General features: G+C 37.0%; 1 long non-coding RNA gene across 1 annotated transcript; it reads right to left on the bottom strand.

Moving 5' to 3' along the window:
* Positions 1-1,021: 1,021 nt before the first annotated feature.
* On the bottom strand, positions 1,022-5,954 carry LOC109365964. The gene is made up of 3 exons (XR_002111890.2): positions 5,564-5,954; positions 2,137-2,240; positions 1,022-1,993 (listed from the first exon to the last, which is right to left on the bottom strand). It is a non-coding gene; the product is annotated as an uncharacterized LOC109365964 (long non-coding RNA).
* Between the last annotated feature and the right edge of the window lie 6 nt (positions 5,955-5,960).

The following is a 5,960-nucleotide window of genomic DNA, read 5'->3' as shown; positions in this document are numbered from 1 at the left end:
TCCAGCAAGTCCAACTGAGCCAAGGGACATTTCCAACTGCAGTAGGGAAAAATCATACATTTTAATACCATGAAGCTAATAGCAGTTGTGAAAATACTTTGAACAAATCTGTTCAAGGTAGTCATAGTGTATCAGGTTCTAGATCTTGATCTAAGTGCTTCCCTTAGTGTTAAAATTATCATCTGAAGTTATTTTCACTTTGGTTTTTGAAACAAGTTATATTTCTTAGGAAGATTAACTACAAAATTCTAGAGGATTGAATAGAAAAAACAGTTTGCGTGCTAGCAATCTTCCTTTGCCTAAAAATTCATTAATTGTCAACACATTTTTATGGTTATTCATACTGTTATAACTGGAAAAAATTGTGTGATGAAAGTAATTTTGTACTAAAGTTTGTTTTTATGTGCTTGAAAATTCCAGGTTGCTTATGGCCAAGTTCTTGGTGTGATAGGATATTCCTTGCTTCCCCTCATTGTCATAGCACCTGTACTTTTGGTGGTTGGATCATTTGAAGTGGTTTCTACCTTAATAAAAGTAAGTTCAGTAACATGTATTGAGAATTGTTTACCGTTGTTCTGAGTCACTTTCCTAACACTTGAAGTATTAATCCATACAGGACAACACCTGTTGAAATACTCAGAAATGTAACCTGAACTCTGTGGTTCTTTTGGTTATGGCTGCTAAGCAACTTCTGTTTTAAATGTTTCTTTTGAGCATTTGGGAACATACAGTCTCCAAGGAAATATAAAACCACCTGTTTTTATAACTTAGCTTCTGTTTAAGTATTTTGCCGTATTATATTAGTTGCATTAAAAATTAAATAGGACTATCATTTTTAAAGAAGGATGCATAATTAAAAATCAAAATGAAGTATCTGAAAATAAGCTGTTCTATCCCTTCCCCCATCATCAAGTTTTAGTTATTGCTGTACAGAAGTAGAATGTGAGGCACAAAGCAAAAATAATGTCCTTGATACTACCTGCTGTTGGACACCTTTGAGGAAACTAACATCATTCCCTGATGGATCCTAGAAGTGCATGATGTTCTTGAACACTTAATACAACTCTTATAGTTAGCTTTTGAAGTCATTGCTAAACTTCTGGCGCTGACTGAGAAAACTTTTTGAGATCTCGCTCTGATGATTTGATTAATTTCTGTCCTATTGTCTTGCTGGTTTACAATATAATTGAAATACAACTAACTGTATGATAAACCAGAAAGCAGCTCTGCTTGTGATTTGATAACTTGAAATTGCTATTAGGGGATACATTCAGAAAGCAAATTATTAACTTGGCAGTTAACTAATATGTAACTTAAAAATAAATACAAGTAGTTAATGAAACATCTGTTACCTGATTGCTAATAACCTTACATTAACTTCAGGGCAAACCTATACAAGTTCCTACCTTTGGATGGTTAGTGTGAAAATGCAGGACAAGCTCCATGGGGTCAAAACTACCTACACTGACAAGTACTACTTCCTACGGCTTAGGAGCTCTGGGGACACAGATTCTTCAGTCTTAAAGCTGGGGAACTTAAATAGGGAAACAGCATTAGTCAGTTGTCTTCCAGTTACAGTCAGCAAACTACTTAAGCACCTTGATTGGTTTGGGTGTTGTTTTTTTTTTTTTTTTGCTGCAGGTTTCTTAATGTATCAGAGAATTCAGTCACAATCCTGAGATAATTATTATATATATATCTAATAATTATATTTTTATATATATTATTATTATTACTATTACTTCTTGTTCATCTCCGCAGTCCCAGTTCAGGCAGCTCAACCATTATATGCAGCTGGGGTTGGTCTGTTTTTAGCAGTGGCAGTTGAACCAGTCACACCATTCATCAAGCATCTAGAGCTTCTCTGAGAGCACTGTGGGAAAAATTCTTTACTGGGATTCTGTTGTGTCTGCCCTTCGCTGAACAGACCTTTGGCCTTGCTGCTTGCAGGAAATGAGTGCTTTTCCTTTGTCGTTAATATTCAAGTTGTTGCCTGAGGATAAAAGATGTCCCATTATTTTTTGCTGAAACCTTATTAACTTGAGACTTGTGTCAAATTCACTGACCTGAAGACTTTGAAAAATGAAGTTTTAAAAAGTAGGAGGACTAACTGCATGTAACATAGTGAATACTTACACATAGTGATACTTTCTACCAGTCTTCTGAAATGGTTAGTTATTAACTGAGGAAGCAATCAAGTCTTTGATACAGATTCTATTTTGGGAAGCTTCTCATTGCACCTGAAAGGAGTAGGAACAGAAAGTTTCAGTTTAAGTTGGGGGCCCATAATTAAAGTAAAGCTTATGAGTCAGACAAATCCTGAAGTAAAAAAAGGGCAATTTAACCCTCTGGTGTATGTCATAAGAAGTCAAGCATAGCAACTTTTTTCTTCAGAGAAAAAAATCAGTGTTTTTTGAGTTGAAGAAGCTTACAGCTTGTATTATCCATGCGTCTTATGTTAGAGAAAACTTACTATAAGTTAGCTGCTTGCCTCAGTAGAAATGTTGTCTTAGTCTAAAGTAACACCTGTACTTTTCAAGACTTAAATGATTATTCATAGTGTGTTATTTCATGTGTGGGGTCAGAAGTATTGCTTGTGAGGTTTGCTTTATTATTTTCTTTCTTCCACACAAAGTGGTACATTTCTAATTACGTTGAAAATAACTGTTGTTGTTGTTGTTTTTGTTTTGTTTTTGTTTTTTAATTTTGAGCAATTTTCTTATGGCATCAGCTATATGAAGACCATTTGTTTTCTATTTCAGCTGTTTGGAGTCTTTTGGGCAGCATACAGTGCTGCATCCTTACTAGTCGGAGAAGAATTCAAGACCAAGAAACCTCTTCTAATTTATCCCATCTTTTTATTATACATTTATTTCCTGTCCTTGTACACTGGGGTGTGATCTAGTGAAAGATGTGGCCAAAACCCATGTTTTCTTCACTTGCAGACTGATAATGCGTAAGATTAAGGAGGCTGGAAATAATACAAGTGACTGTTTTGTATCCAGTTGTCAAGATGTTTTAAGATTGAAGAGCATATTTGTGTATATTATTTAATGAAGTAATTGTAGCTATATAGATTTGTATCAAAGTTCTAGGTTTGTTTAAGACTCTTCAGATTTTAAAGAACAAAATAAAAGACTTTGTGTTTTATAAAAATGTGTAGCAAAACCACAACTCTATACCTGTGCCAAAAGCACTAGGACCAGATTACTATATTAGAGGAGAAAAATAAGTTAATTATAACAATCTCAAAGTGCAATTTTTTCTTTCAAGCTTAAACAGCTGGCTTTTTTTGGCACAGCGAATTCTGTAGATAATATATATATTTATTAAACAGTCCTTATTGTTCACAGAATAGCCTGTATAATGAAGACATGAAGATACTACTTATAATTTAGTGCCTCAATTACTTTCATTTGGCTCTTGAGTTTTTATAAATTCCAATTTGTTTCCAAAATATGTATATATTGTGTATTTTGTATCTATGACTTGCGTGTAGCATACGTACTCCTTGGTTAAGGATGTATATTGGGTTTTCAAAATTTGAAAATACAAGTATTTGAGGTCTTCATTTACCATCTCTGACTAAAGGAGCAAAACACTTACTGTGTAACATAAAACATTAAATTGCTTCTTTAGAGACACAAATTAATTTACTCCAGTTTTAAATTTAGAAAGAAACAGGTGAACGCCTTCCTCAACTGTAGTGCTGGCTTAGTGTCGGAGGGGAAAAAAAATCCAATTTGTGTGCTCTTGAAATAGTGTTTTATGATGACAAAATAAAAAGAATGTTTCCCTAAGTATATTTTATAACATCTTGCTCTATTTTTTTTTTTAAATAATAATGACATTTAACCTGCATATACTTTTTTCCCAAGGTTGATTCCTTACAAAAAGGAACAGTGTTTGTAAGGTCAGATTCTCTCCCCCCCGCCCCCACTAAAAGAGCTAGAACTACAGCCTCAGTAACAGTCTTGCTAATTTTGACTATCCAAGGATTATGTAAGAATGTGATGACATTAAATATTTCCTGTGTACTGTGTTGATTGCTTATGTAATAGTCCTAACGGTAATGTTTCTTCACAAGAAAACTCCACTGAAATTCACTTTGCATGGTACTTTGTTATTTGCAACCTTCAGTATTCAGCATTACCAAATAGATCTCAAGTATCTTTTATTATTTTTAATCTCTGGTTGGGGGAAGCATTTCCCTAGCCTTTTTTTTTTTTTTTTCCTCCTCTCCACCCCAATGCGGGAAATAATAATCACCCATGGAAGGGAATAGCAAGGGCTATCTTTGATCCGTAATGGATGTATTTCCTTGTGAGAAGTTTCTCAGCTTTTTCAACGGCATAACTTGCCAGTTTAGCAACTTATTCTTACCGCTCGTTGTTGATGCAAAATACAAATGTAAATTCCAATTCTACTGTGACTTTTAGCTTACTTGGACTGCTTTTCTGGCTGATGCTTGCGTTGGTTTGAAACAAAACTATTGAAAGTTGATATTGGACATAAAACTGTAACGTAATATTCTAGCTTGTAATACATTAAAGGACAAAACCTGGTGGAGTGACTGACTTTTCACCTAATTTTTGACTTCTGTGGAAGTTTTGGTGGAATTGCTGTAGTCATAATAAACCTTATGCTGGCAGCTTAGTTCTTATCTGGAATATTTTAAGAATACTCATTGCCCACTTTAAAAAAAAAAAAAAAAGTTAAAGTGATGCACACTAGCTTTATTTTGAATAATAATCTGGTCTTATCTCTTTCATGGCTGTGTTTCTTAATCAGGACTATCAGGCTGTAAGACTCCAGACAAACACTGAGAGTTCACATTTAATGCCACTGCAAACATGAGAGGTAAGGATGCACGTAGTTTGCTGTGCTGTCAGAGGGCTTTAGGCTCACCTCCTCTTTGCATAGCTGTTCTGTTGGTGTTCATAATAGACCTGTGCATCTGAAATGACTATAAACATTGAGGATGCAATAACGTTCTATTTTGTCTTGAAATATCTTCATTTCCTCTGTATTAGCGTTCTGTGAAACTGATAGCTGCAACCGAAATGTTCCTTTTGACAGACTGGGCACATGTAATATGCAATGTCAATATGCACAACAGTACATATTTTGTACGCAATTGCAGATTTGCACCTGTTACTCCGCATCTTTAGGGTCACCTTTTGCATATGCCGTGCAAAAATATGTACAGACAGCTCAAACGGTTCTCATAGTTTGTAATAACTTTGCATTCAATAAACTTATTTTTAGATAAGGTATGTGTAAGTACAAGATGTATTTTATAAGAGTTTTTAATTAAGCTTGTTTACGTCATGTATATTTATTAAGGCACACCTCTATTCCTGTCATCCATCCCAAGCTTTGTGACAATAAATAAATGCTGGGCATAATAAGTACACAGCTTTTATTTGTCATGTATGGACGCCCGCTATCTACCAGCAACGTGGGCCTTCAAGATGGAGCACCTTACATCAAGATGGAAACGCACGATCACCACGTGCTCTTTGCCGTACGGACACTGAGCAGTTCACGGCTGCACACCTACTTGGAAATTACATGAAGCCCTTGGTCTGGCTCGGAGGCACGGACACGTTCCCGCTATTCTGCTAATTCGAATCCTTTGATAAAGAGGCTCCCGCACAGGGGAGCGCTGTCGCTGAATCCCGCGGCTGCTGAGGGCAGCCGCAGCCTAAGGGCTCCGACGCCTCCGTAGCGCCGGCTCCGCCGGACCGCCTCCTGGTGGGCCCAGGGGCTGCCCGCTGCTACGGCAGCACAAGACCTGTCAGTTTTGAAGCCCGTTAACATGTCGGCGTCCTCGTGCTGCCCGCGCCGGGCGGACTCCCCCGGGAGTTTCCGCACCGTTCTCTCGGCGCAAGAAGAGCGCGCTCCGCGCGGGCCCAGCTTTTCCCCAGAGCGCTTAACGGCACGGCGGCGAAGGCACG

This window comes from Meleagris gallopavo, chromosome 2, assembly GCF_000146605.3.
Source record: "Meleagris gallopavo isolate NT-WF06-2002-E0010 breed Aviagen turkey brand Nicholas breeding stock chromosome 2, Turkey_5.1, whole genome shotgun sequence".
Lineage (NCBI taxonomy): Eukaryota > Metazoa > Chordata > Aves > Galliformes > Phasianidae > Meleagris > Meleagris gallopavo.
Note: the sequence above shows the minus strand (reverse complement) of the source record. Positions and strands in the feature narration are given on the sequence as shown.